Source organism: Bos mutus, chromosome 6 (genome assembly GCF_027580195.1).
Source record: "Bos mutus isolate GX-2022 chromosome 6, NWIPB_WYAK_1.1, whole genome shotgun sequence".
In the NCBI taxonomy this organism is placed as follows: Eukaryota; Metazoa; Chordata; class Mammalia; order Artiodactyla; family Bovidae; genus Bos; species Bos mutus.
Window position 1 is genome coordinate 57,686,726 of NC_091622.1, and position 14,212 is coordinate 57,700,937.

The window sequence follows — 14,212 nt, forward strand, 5'->3', positions numbered from 1 at the left end:
TCTGTATACACACCCATTTAGAAAAGTTTCACAAAACTCTATTGTTTTTCTGTGTCATGCATTCTGATATTTTCTATTCTTCTCTTTTAATTTTTAAAATTTCTTTTAACACTGACCATAGAGTCCACTAATGGGTCCCAGTCTATAGTCTGAAAACATTGCTATGGAGAGTCCAGCCCATGTTTTGTAACCAAGAAATAGTCATTGACTAATCTAAATGCTTTTTCCTTCAACAGCCCTCAACTTCTTGCTGCCTCCCTGATATGCACACCCCATTAGTAGCAGTAAGCCAGAGACCAGCACAAATGAAATTATTCCCTAATATGCTGGGGGTCTTTGTAGTCTCCACTTAAAGAACCTCATTACACTCAGATTGTTCTTCATGGGAAGTGATTTACATTAAAAAAAAAAAAGAAAGAAAAAGATCAAACAAGTATTTTCCCTTCACAGTATATTACTTCCTGCAATTCATCAAAATTCTTTTCATGGGTAAAGGTCACTTTTCATTTATATATGGCATCTGTGTATGCTTTGTTGAAAAGGGTGTGGCTCTCAAAACATAAATCAGGCCTTGTGTGTTGATGAAAAAACTTATGAAAAGCGATGAGAGGGAAGGGAGAGCAGTAGTATGGTGAAAAGAGGCACAGATGCCATCAGACTTTCCAGAACAATGAACTCAGACCATCTGACTTCAAAAGGGAAAGATGCAAATAAAATACCTGCACAGAATTATAGGACTCTGCATTCATTTGCTACGAGCTGTAATAATTTTCCTAAAGTATTTTGAAAAAAGAAAGAAAAGCATTTGTGTCTAATGTAAAGAGTCAAAAATTGATGTTAGTCCTGGAAACACTAAACTGACTCATTAGAAAGTCTTTTCTTTTTAATTAATTAATCAATTTATTTAGTTTGGCTACATCGGGTCTTCGTTGCTTCAGACAAGCTTTCTCTAGTTGCAGCAAATGGGGCTGCTGTCTAGCTGAGGTGCACAGGCTTCTCATTGCAGGCTTCTCCTGTTGCAGAGCACAGCCTCAGTAGTTGTGCATGGGCTTAGTTGCTCTGAGGCATATGGAATCTTCCCCAATCAGGGATCGAACCCATGTCCCCTGCAGGGAATTGGCAAGTGGATTCTTAACCAGAAAGCCTTAAAGCAAGAAATTCATGCCCCATTTCCCCGCCATAATATCGTGGTTAACAGTCTGGATACAGTATCTGAATGTCTGGATTTGAATCCCAACCCTGCTGCTTATCAGACATGTGATTTTGTACACAGCAATGGCACCCCACTCCAGTACTCTTGCTTGGAAAATCCCATGGATGGAGGAGCTTGGTGGGCTGCAGTCCATGGGGTCGCAAGAGTCGGACATGACTGAGCGACTTCACTTTCACTTTTCACTTTCATGCATTGCAGAAGGAAATGGCAACTCACTCCAGTGTTCTTGCCTGGAGAATCCCAGGGATGGGGAGTCTGGTGGGCTGCTGTCTATGGGGTCACACAGAGTTGGACACGACTGAAGTGACTTAGCAGCAGCAGCAATTTACTTCTTAGTGCTACCATTTCCCCAACTACATAACATGAAGAATCTCAGCACCATCCTCAGGAGGTTGTCCTGGGGATGGAATTGGCTCATATTTGGAAAGCATTGTGCCCTAGCGCCTGGTATATGATAAGGACAATATAAGCACTTGTTAAATAAATCGTCCAAGAGAAGATTAAAATACATCAACTCTTCTGTCCCCTAGCTTCAGGGCAGGAGAAATAGGAGATATTATATATATATAATATATATATAATAATATATATTATTATTATATATATAATATATATGTTTATATATATTATATATAATATATATAAATAATATATATTATAATATTATTATAATAATAATATAATATATTATAATATATATTATATATAATTATATATATAATAAATATATATTTTTTTACATATATATATATGTAAAATGAGACTGAAGAAGTTATGTAACTGCTGTCCTGTTTGTTTATCTATGCACAGATTTGATACCCAAGGTGACAAAGCTTAAATGTCATCCTCTGTGAAAAATTACAAGCCATTAAGAAAGAAGAACAAGGAATAATATCTCAGTCCCTAAGCCCAGACGGAAAAGTGAACTGTGTGAAAAACATAAAACAGAGCTGTTCGTGATACCCGAAGACCAGACAAGGCAGAGAGACCACCCAGTGTCAGCCGAGGAAGAACGAACTGAGAAAGCCGAAAGCCTAAAGCTGGGGGTGTGGGGAGGACGTCGGCATACCAGACACAATTTGGGAGGACAATTAAAAGCCACACGGGCAAAATTGGTTTTAAAAAAAATTCCTGGGATAGAGCTTACAGAAATGAATGATTATATGTGCAAAAGTCTACTGAAAGGGGTAAAATTAAAAACCGTAAGAGGGGCCTATCGAAGTGTGGTCCCAGAAAATTGTCTAGAGAGCTAAGAAATGTATCTCACTGAAAGACATACTCTCTAAGATAATAAAAGTCGAAATGAAAGAGGGACTCTGGATTATTCAGAAATACCCTGCAATGCTTTGTTCTTGGTTTCCTAGAAACTGTATATGGAAGCCTTATGAGAGTGTGGGTGTGTATACGTGTGTATGTGTATGTACCCACAAAATTTCCATATTCAACGTATGCATACATATATACAAATAAAGAAATGTCTCCTTTTTAAAAAACTTCTTTTTAAGTGACACCAAGAGGTGAAAAGATCACCCAGAACCAACTGACTATTGGCGGTAAACTAAACAAAACCCACACCCTGGAAAGCATAGAAATCATTACAAATTTGGGCATAGGGTCTACTTCCCTAAAGATGACCGGTTTAAACAGTTACAAAGATGGCCTGAGACTGAAAGAGAGGCCTCTGAGCTTGAACAGTGAACACCACGGGTCACAGGGAGCCACTTTGATGTCCATAGCAGCTTTGTGTAAAGAGAGCAGAGCCTCTGACCATATGGGAGTTCCTCGGTGTCTCCAGCTGCGTTCCGCCCTGACCCGTGAGTGCAGCCCTGCAGCCCGGGGCAGTGCTGTGGAACTGGGCTGATGCCGCAGATGGCTTCGGGCCTGTGAAGTTCAGCTCTACTCAGTGTCAGCTATGGAAAGAAAGGAAGTTCAGTTTAGGCTCACTGCTTGCTTTGCTTTTTGTCTCTTTTCTTTCCCCACCTCTCCTCCTGGGTCCCTTCAAACCCCAGACTGCTTGCTTCTTTCCTTCCCTTTCTTCCTCCCTTCCTCTTTTCTATAAACATCTCTCTCTCCCTCCCTGTTGACATCCTCAGGCCCGTTAGTGCGCTTACACTTTCCGCCTTTCCGCCTCCTCTCCCTTCTTGGTCTCTATTTCTCTCCTCATCCAGGCACTTTTCCCAGATGCTGCTCATTCTCTCCCACATGTATTGATAGTTTCTGCAGAGCATCAGAATCACCAACTCTGGTGAAAGTAAACAATCCCAGCCAACAGTTTCATGGTCTCCAGACATTCTGAGGGAAAAACAAAAGGGGGGGGACACCTATTAGTTGGGCTTGAAGTTTCTTCCACAATCACTTTGAATCCTGCGATTTCTTGAAAGTGTGAAAAAAATTCTCCCGATCTCTGTCTTTCCTGCATTTCACAGCAATGGGGCCAGACACTGCTGCCTGCCTAACTTCACTGGTGGCCCCTTCCATCTTCCCATCTTCAAAGCCGGTCGAGTCTCGCTCAAGTTGTGTCCCTCTAACACGCTGCTTCTGTCATCCCATTTCCTTCTCTGACTCTCCTTTTAGGACCCTTGGAGTTCTACACAATCCACTCAAATAGTCCAAGATAATCTTTCCATCTCAAGATTCTTAACTTAATCATGGCTGCAGTGTTCCTTTGGCCATAAAAGTAACATATTCACAAAAAAAGTGACATAATCCTCAGGTTCTGAGATTAGGGTATGGACATCTTTGAGGGGGTTATTATTCTACCTACCACAGGGCTCATAAAATGTTTCCATTTCTTTTAAAATCACAAAGGAAAAGACTTTCAGGTAAAATAAAATGGTCTAACATAGACTATTAATGTATTTGTCTTTATACCAATGTATGTGTATGGTAATAGCTCAGTTGTGTCTGGCTCTTTGAGACCCCATGGACTGTAGCTCACCAGGCTCTTCTGTCCATGGAATTCTCCAGGCAAGACTGCTGGAGTGGGTTTACCATTCCCTTTTCCAGAGGATCTTCCCAACCCAGGGATTGAACCTGGGTCTCCCACACTGCAGGCAGACTCTACTGTCTGAGACACCAGGAAAGACCTCTTCAGACCAATAGAGCGAGATGTAATTTTTAGTATTAAAGAGGAAATGGGTTCCCAAATTTAAAAATGCTTGTCTCGGTGCAACATACAGGCCAATTCCTGCAGTATGGCCAAAGCAGCTTCTATGATAAGGGGAACGCAGTGGAGAGCACATGCCTTGAAATCATAAGAGGTAGGCCCTGGCCTAGCACTGCCATTAATAATTTATCTCAGCTATTATCAAGGAAATAATGTTCTGATGAAAAACACAGTTTATTAGCATCCTCTGGGATAGCACAGTGGTTACAGTAAGGGGTTTGTAGCAGACAGAACCAGAGTCACGTTATGCCTCATTCACTCATACTTGTGTGACCTTGTAAATTACATAAACTTCACAAGCATCAGTTTCTTCATATAGGATAATGCACCCTCATGAAATTAATGTGAATAAGTGGGATAAGGTATACAAAGTGCTTCTCACAGTACCAAGTACTGCAGCCTACCACACTCCTCCGTCCATGGGATTTTCCAGGCAAGAGTACTGGAGTGGGGTGCCATTGCCTTCTCCACCAAGTACACAGTAAGCACTTAATAAGTGGCTGCTACTGTTGTTACTATTTATTACTTTTATTATTACTATTGCAATTATTAAATAATAGTTATTATATTTTTGTCTGTATAGTTAAAAAATCACATAATCTTCTTCAAGCAATTTTTAATCTGAAAAAGCACAAATCAGTGGGGATAAGAACCTGATGGCGGGGTGGTAGGCTCAGGAGGGAGGGAATATATGTATACATATAGCTGATTCACATTGCCGTACAGCAGAAACTAATACAACATTAAAAGCAATTATAGTCCAATTAAAAATAAATTAAAAAGAACAACAACAATAAAAGAACTTGGAGGGTTCACATGTAGAAGCTGGATAAATTTGTTTCTAGCAATGATCTGGACCCAAAAAAGTAAACTGTTCTGAGCATATTGAGTGGCAGCCTGCCTTGCTCTTAAGGGTTCAATGCCTGAATTAGATGATTCTATCAGGCCAATGGACATTCTAGTGTGGAAAATGAAAAAGAGCCAACCTTCTTTCAAGATACACATTCTAAAGTCTAGAGCTACGCTGTCCAACACACACATGTGGCTACTTAAATTTAAGTTGATTAAAATTAAAAATCCAGGTCATCAGTCACACTGGTACATTTTGAATAATGAAGACCCATGTGTGGCTAGCTGTTTCTCGAGTGTATAAGGCAGATACAGAATTTTCCACTGACAGAAGTTCTATTGTATGGTGCTGATCTAGTCTAAAGTAGTTGCTCTAAAAATCAATGTGTGTGCTAAGTTGTTTCAGTCATGTCTGACTCTTTGCAACTGCACGGACTGTAGCCTGCCGGGCTCTTCTGTCCATGGAATTTTCCAGGCAAGAATACTGGAGTGTGTTGCCATGCCTCCTCCAGGGGATCCTCTTGACCCAGGGATTGAACCTGTATTATGTCTCTTGCATTAGCAGGCAGGTTCTTTACCACTAGTGCCACCTGGGGAGCCCCCAGAATCTATGTAAATAAGTCCGATTATTATTTAATATGATCTAACATGCAACTATGCAATCTAGTGGATCATAGGTCTTAGATCATTAAGTCTTAAAATACCAAGAAGATTGATCTCTTCTTCCATTTCAACTAGATGCTTTACTCCTTTATTACAGATCTTTTACAAGCATTCATAGGGATCCATGTTATAAAACTCAACATTCAAAAACTAAGGTCACGGCATCTGGTCCCATCACTTCACGGCAAATAGATGGGGAAACAATGGAAACAGTGACAGACTTTATTTTCTTGGGCTCCAAAATCACTGCAGATGGTGACTGTAGCCATGAAATTAAAAGACGCTTGCTCCTTGAAGAAAAGCTATGAACAACCTAGACAGCATATTAAAAAGCAGAGACATTACTTTGCCAACAAAGGTCCATCTAGTCAAAGCTACGGTTTTTCTAGTAGTCATGTATGAATGTGAGAGTTGGACTATAAAGAAAGCTGAGTGCTGAAGAATTAATGCTTTTGAACTGTGGTATTGGAGAAGACTCTTGAGAGTCCCATGGACTGCAAGGAGATCCAACCAGTCAGTCCTAAAGGAAACCAGTCTTGAATATTCATTGGAAGGACTGATGCTGAAGCTGAAGCTCCAACACTTTGGCCACCTGATGCGAAGAACTGACTCATTGGAAAAGACCCTGATGCTGGGCAAGATTGAAGGCAAGAGGAGAAGGGGACGACAGAGGATGAGATGGTTGGATGGCATCATCAACTCGATGGACACGAATTTGAGCAAGCTCTGGGAGTTGGTGATAGACAGGAAAGCCTGGCATGGTGTCCATGGGGTCACAAAGAGTCAGACATGACTCATCAACTGAACTGAACTGATATTATCATGTTGGTTTGAATTCTGTAGTTATGATTATATAACAAATAAAGCCCCACTCCTGATGTATTCAGGTAATTTAAGGAAAAACTTTGTTACACAAAGAGTACGCTAATATAGCAAACTAACTGTTTAACCAAAAAGCTGAATTATTTAAATTTTCATTAGTCTTGGCTTTCAAACATGTTATTGCAACTCATAGGGAGAAATACATTTTCTAATATAATCTATGTGCAAGCAACACAAAAAACCATAGAAACAAAATTTCATCCAATACAACATACCCTTACTGCAGGTGGTAAATTCTGATAGCTTCTATTTCTTCCTCTTCCTCTTCTTTCTCATTCCCTTCCTTCCCCTTTTCCTTCATTTAGTGTTGGCTATCTACTATACTGATTTCATGACTCACAAAGGGGTCATAATCTGTAGTTTGAAAAACACTGATCTAGGTTGTAAGCTCAAATGCTTGAAGCCATGGAACAAGTAGCATATATGAATAGAAAGAGCTGTGTGGGATTATGGGAAATGGAGGGCATATTGCCCCTGAAAGGCCACAGTGGTTCCTTGGCTCCAGCCAATCTTTCCCATGTAGGAATACAGGTCTCTGTTGCTAGAATTTGTGATGGTTCAAGAAAAGCCTAATATCCAGATACTTTTGTGAGGCTTCCCAATTTAAAAGTGTAGTAAATAATTCATAAAAATTTTAAATGCTTGCCAGCTGAACAAAACAAGTATTTCACGTGGTATTGGTCAGGATAAATTAAGAATAAATTTTCTTTTTTCCTCTAAAGGAGAATCTAGACTCCCCATAAAGGGGTATAGCATAATCCTCTATCTTCTCATGACCTGATGGGGAATAAAAACAGGATCTCAGCTGAAGAAGGGAGTTGAAAGTGATATTCTCTTTTTGAATGAGGCCATGTTGGGTGCCCACTGACTGCCAAGAAGAGCAGAGAGACTCAGTCATTCCAGTAGCATAGAGTCCTCAAGAAATTGGCTTTTTTCTCAGACAATCAGGGAGGACAGAGAAGCTGAACAGCAGGTCTTGCTCAACACAGTCCCTCGGTAGTGGCCACTGGCTCTCTGTCTTTGAAGGTCAGCTTATGTGCTTCTCTTACCTAGACTGACCAGGCATCCAGGGTACAAATACTTAGTCAATCATTTTAAAACAACTAAAGGTAAAACTTAAATTTCAAACATAAATCTCATTACTGTATAATTAGGAGATTGAGTCAGCAATCTACTTTATATTCAAGGCCTCTAGACTTTACCAAATTACGTAAAATGGTTAATATTCAAATATTTTTTAAAATGAACTTCTATTTTGGAAAAAAATTTATAGAAAAGCTACAAAAATTGTCTGAAAGCATTCTGTATATACCCACTGTTTCCCCCAGTGTTAACAGATTACATAAGCATGGCACACTTGGCATACTACAAAATTAGTATTAGTGCATTACTACTAACCAAACTGTTTTATTTGGATTTCATAATTTTTTTCACTAGTCTCTTTTTTCTGTTTCAGGATGCAATCTAGCAAACTCGTATTTAGTAGGGCTTTTTAACCTATGCTAAAAAACAACAACAATTTTATATAGTTGCACTTAATACTTTAGGACGGTAAGGAGATCAAAGCAGTCAACCCTAAGGGAAGTCAACCCTGAATACTCATTGGAAGGACGGATGCTAAAGCTAGAGCTCCCATACTTTGGCCACCTGATTCAAAGAGCCAACTCATTGGAAAAGACCCTGATCCTGGGAAGGATTGAAGGCAGAAGGAGAAGAGGGCAGCAGAGGAGGAGATGGTTGGATGGCATCACCGATTCAATGGACATCAACTTGGGTGAACTCCAGGAGATGGTGAGGGACAGGGAGGCCTGGCGTGCAGTCCATAGTGTCTCAAAGAGTCGGACACAACTTAGCGACTGAACAAAGCAATACTTTAGCAAACAGTCTAGCAACCGAAGAAGAAAAACCTTGTTACGATGCACCCATTAGGCCCTAGGGAGGAGGTGTCTTTGGGACTCCACATCAACACACATCCATTGCCAGAGTGAGATGCTAACCTCATCTAGAATCTAGACAGAGTCACTGACTTCTGAGTCTTTGCCCACTGCCAGGCATGTGCTAGGTACCCAATAAACACATGCTGAATATCTACTGCTTGTCCTCAAACGAGAATTCCATACCTAAAAACCCATACGGGGACAGAAGAACCACTTCCTGCCCAGAAAGTGCTCTTTGATTAATTTCATTGTCCATATAGAACTAACACCATTTGAATATTAAAGCTTGTGTTCGCTTTCTAGGGGTGCTATAACAAAGTACCACAGTCTGGGTGGCTTAAACAAAGGAAATTTATTTTCTCACAGACCAGGAGGCCAGAAATCTGAGATTAAGGTGTCTGCAGGGTTGGTTTCATCTGAAGTCTCCCACCTTGGCTTGCAGACGTCCATCTTCTCTTCTCCGTGTCTTCTCATGGTTTTCCTCTGCACATGCCTGTGTCCCAAGTCCCTCTTCTTACAAGGACCCCAAACCACCAGGTTTGGGGCCCTCACTAAGTAACCAGAAGTTACTTTCTGTGTATATGTTTGAGTAACTGGAGAAAAATAAAGGCCCTTTCCAACAACTTGCAAAACAGGAGAGCGGGTATGAAGGTGGTGTTGCTGATAAGGTCAAAGGGCAGTGCCTAAAGCCCTTTCATCACTGAAATTCTGTGCTTCGAAGAATGTGGGTGGGTCTGAAGCGCATCTTCCTAATGCGCTTCTGTGTGTCCATCTGCGCAGGCGCAGGGGAAGTGTTACACCTTAAAAGCTTCTCCTCAAGGCTGTCCACGATGGGTGTTTGGAGACTTGGAAAAATGAAAACAATCACAGCATGCAGACATTACCAGACAGACAGGGGTCTGAAAGAAAAATTAAATAATGAACAGGCCAAAGGCACCAGGGGCAAGAATCTGAGGTGTAAGCCTTCAGTGCAGGCACGTTTATAAAGAGAGGCTGCAGGGGGAGAGCAATTCACCAGGAAGAAGCCAGCACAAAAATGGGCCCAGGAAAGCTGTCCAGGGACCCGGGAGGAAAGGGAGAGTGGCCGCCAGTGTGCGGGCTGGGCTGTTATTAGCCCAGAATTATCAGGCACCTGAAACAACAAGGTCAAGAATGTGACCCGAACGATACGTGAAATATTTGGTTAGGAAATCACGTGCTGGGAGAAAGACCTAAGAAAGAGTTAAACTGGGGCGCTTACCTTTTCTGATTGCAGAAGGAAAGGGCAATCGTTCAAGCAAAGCCTTTGGGCTGGGGGAATTCTTTTCACTGACATGCTGAAGAAGAGTGAGAGGAGACGGAGAGAGGGCAGGGCTCTGAGACCTCGGGACTTCTTGGTGTCTGCAGAGGGCAGGGGGAGGAATCTGGGGGACAGGTTGGGCCTCAGCCCCTCCCTGCATGGGCCCACAGCCCTGCCTGCTTAGGCATCTGGATTCCAGGCCTTCAGTCCTCCAGGACAAAGGGACCCTCCCCCCTTGTCAGCCTTCCTGTTCCTGGGATTGTGTGGCCCGGCCCTTTGATCAAGCTAAGGGCATTATGTCTGCGGACAACTGCTTTAAATACGAAGGTTTCAGGGCTGGCTCTCAGGTCCCCTTCGTGTTCCCAGGCAAATGGATTATGCATGACTTCTTAAGATTTCTGCTTTTCCCTCTGAAGTAACCAGGTCTCTAAACAGAGCTTTCAGACACTGTCCCAACCCTTCGAAAGAAGGTGTTGTTAAAACATGGGCCTAGTGGATACATTCCCATTATAAATCCTCCATCTTTAAAGTGGCTGTGGCTTACATGGTTTTTTTTATAAACTCCCACAATCGAATGAGAATCACCCAAGCCCATAGTGAATCTATGGAAAGATGCACTTAAAATAACAGGCTGGGAGCCAGGACTCCTGGTTCCAGACCTGGCTCCACAGCTTCCTGACTGAGTCATCTTTAGGCATTCAGTCCCTCTGGGTCTGAGTTTTCCCTCTTTGAAAAATTAGAAGTTTAAACTTGGCAAGCTCTGGGAGCTAGATTTTAAAATTCTGTGATTCCTTCATTGAAATATGTGCTTTGACCCAGCAATGACATAAATACGATGTAGTTCATTGGCTTCAAGAAGCAGGTAAATAGAAAGAGGAAAATAAACAGCTTCAAAAACCGTTTCCGATGGTGACATGTTTCTCCACAACTTACTGATTTAATAAAAAGTTGGTATCCTAACAAAGTTGGATGCAAGGTCTCTAGGTGACACTTTATGATTTTATTGGAGAAAATATAATGACAACTCTATTCTAGAAGGATCCTTTTCTCTTGCTCCTTGGATCACGACTCTTTCTAGTCAAAGGGAATCCCCTCCTCATAGCATAAGTTGCAAGACAAGAGAAATAGACATGAGATCTCCCGAGAACTGTTGAAGATTCAACATAAAATCGTATTCTTTTAACAGAGCAACCTATCCAGAACTCTATCTGAAAGTAGCTTTGCTAAGTAATGATTGGATTAAGCGCGTTTGGAGAAATGTTGAGATTCTTAGAGTTGTTTTATCATCATTATTGGTGACAAAATTTCATGTCTTCTATTAGATGAACACAAAGAAATTATTCTAGTCTTACGTATCAGAACTTTTAAGAGTTCAGAAGCGCACTAAGTGTCTTTTCCTCAGGATTGCATGGGAGTAGTTTCTGGACATAAGAATCTCAGGGTTTATCTAATTCTTTTCCTGATCTTTGTTTTTAGGTTTTAAAAAGCGCTGTGAGACTTTGCAATCTCTCTGTGCTTTTATTGCAGTAAAATTCACAATGAACTAGAGGGATGACTTTAAATTTCTGAAGAAAGCCCTTGTCTCTGACTTGGTCCCTACACCAGAGACCTATTTTGATCTTTAGATCTCATCCAGAGTCAAGAGTCCATCCATTCTCACAAGCCATCACTTTATGAGGCTGATGTCTAAATCTCTGCTTCCTGATTCAATTTCTTTCTTGAGCCCATCGTATTGTACAAAACATTTCCACATGGATGTTCCTCAGGGATGCTAAATTCAAGTACTGAAGACTAATTTGTGACTTTTCCTCCAAAAAGCAGCCTCCCTGCTATCCTTTATTCTATCATGGTAACTTAGTTCTCCTGGCCACCTGACTTTACTTGACATCACCACTATCTAGTCCTCTCTCTTGCTTGCAGTTCAGTCATCAGGTCGTGTCAGTTCTTCCTTCTTAGTGTCTTTTCCATACATCCTTTCTGGCCAATTCTCATTGTCATCACCTTGGTCTGAATCCTTATCCTCTGATCTTTTGTTTGCCATTTTCTGCCCAACCATCATGTAAATTCACTTCCAATGGATTCATTTACTCAACAAATATCTGTTGAGTGCCTTCTATGTTCTCCTCAACTACCATTGATTGACATCTATGGAATTAAGATGCAAACTCCTGAACCCAACATTCAGCTCCCCCATCTCCCTACTTAAACTTGGCTTCCACTTACTCTTCTCATATGCACCTGTCTTCCCCAGACAAACAGTTCCACTCAGCTTCCTCTGAAAATATTTAGAGCATTCCCCTTCCTACCTGGAAGTTCTTTCTTCTTTCCTTGCTTAACAGTAACCATTTCTCTTATGGTAGCTGTACCAGGCAATTCCTATAACTTGATGGCTATTCTGTTGCCCTCACAACTGGCACCTGCAAAATTGTATTGCTGTATATATATCTATAGAGCTTCCCTGGTGGCTCAGAGGTTAAAGCGTCTGCCTGCAATGTGGGAGACCTGGGTTCGATCCCTGGGTTGGGAAGATCCCCTGGAGAAGGAAATGGCAACCCACTCCAGTATTCTTGCCTGAAGAATCCCAGGGACAGAGGAGCCTGGTAGGCTATAATCCACAGGGTCGCAAAGAGTGGGATACGACTGAGTGACTTGTGTCTCGTTGCTCTAAGTGGCCTATGAGCACCTCAAGAGAAAGATCCAATGATTGCTTGAAGCTTTGTGATCTATTGGAATAAATTGCAAGAAGGAAGGAAAATGAACAGTTATTAAGTGCCTGCTGCTGCTGCTGCTGCTAAGTCGCTTCAGTCGTGTCTGACTCTGTGTGACCCCATAGACGGCAGCCCACCAGGCTCCACCGTCCCTGGGATTCTCCAGGAAAGAACACGGGAGTGGGTTGCCATTTCCCTCTCCAATGCAGGAAAGTGAAAAGTGAAAAGGAAGTTGCTCAGTCATGTCCGACTCTTCTCGACCCCATGGACTGCAGCCTACCAGGCTCTTCCGCCCATGGGATTTTCCAGGCAAGAGTGCTGGAGTGGGGTATACCAAAAACTCTTATGTGTTGGGGTTTTTTTTTTTTTTTTTTATCCTTTCAACATCTCATTTAGTGCTGTGATCCCAGGATTGGCAAGCTATAACCTGTGAGCCAAATTTAGCACTCCAGTACTCTTGCCTGGAAAATCCCATGGGCGGAAGAGCCTGGTAGGCTGCAGTCCATGGGGTCGAGAAGAGTCGGACATGACCAAGCGACTTGACTTTCACTTTTCACTTTCCTGCATTGGAGAAGGAAATGGCAACCCACTCCCGTGTTCTTGCCTGGAGAATCCCAGGGACGGTGGAGCCTGGTTGGCTGCCGTCTATGGGGTCGCACAGAGTCGGACACGACTGAAGTGACTTAGCAGCAGCAGCAGTTCTTATAAAGCATTACAGAAACAGAGCCACAACCATCATTTACATTTTGTGTATGGCAAGCTTTGTACTACACTGGTGGAGCTGAGTAGCTGTGGTGGAGACTGCATGGCCAGCAAAACCTAAAACATTTACTCTTTCTCTCTAAGAAAAAGTTTGCTAGGACTTCCCTGGGGCTCCAGTGGTTAGGAGTGTGCCCGCCAGTGCACTGGATGCAGGTTAGATCCCTGGTCCTGGAAGATCCTACATGCCTAGGAGCAACTGAGCCCATGAGCCACAACCACTGAGCCTGCTCCAGAGCCTGTGCTCCACGACGAGAAGCCACCACTATGAGAAATCCTGTGCACCACATCTAAAGAGGAGCCCCTGCTTGCCACAACTAGAGAAAGGTTACATGCAGCAATAAAGACTGAGCCCAGCCAAAAACAATTTTTAAAACAGAATAGAAAAAGTTAGCTGTCTAAAAATAAAAGCAGAGAAGGTAAAATCTGTTATCAACTGTTTCTATAGGTGAGGACACAGAAGTTCAGAGAGTCTGAGTAAATTGTTTAAGGTCACACAGCAAGTAAAGAACCCAGCAAAAATGTCAAGCCAGGTCCATGGATTCTAGAACTCACAAGTTTTTCATCTGACCACAGGATATACATGGGAGATAAAAGTGAAGCTATCATCTATGTAATGTACCATGGCTCATCTTCATACTTTTGCAGGAAGCAATCTAGTAGCTGGAATTGCCTGGATTTTCAGACACATATCAAATCCCTATTACTGACCACATTAACATCATTTTAAAAGATATTTTCAGGGATTTCCCACCA

General features: G+C 42.0%; 1 long non-coding RNA gene across 1 annotated transcript in view; it reads right to left on the reverse strand.

Moving 5' to 3' along the window:
- Positions 1–2,004: 2,004 nt before the first annotated feature.
- LOC138988222 (uncharacterized) overlaps positions 2,005–14,212 on the reverse strand; it is a 238,916-nt gene continuing 226,708 nt past the window's right edge. The window contains exons 5-6 of the long non-coding RNA XR_011464508.1: positions 3,325–3,505; positions 2,005–3,123 (exon numbers count right to left, since the gene is read on the reverse strand). This is a non-coding gene — a long non-coding RNA (uncharacterized lncRNA). The remainder of the gene's footprint in view (positions 3,124–3,324; positions 3,506–14,212) is intronic.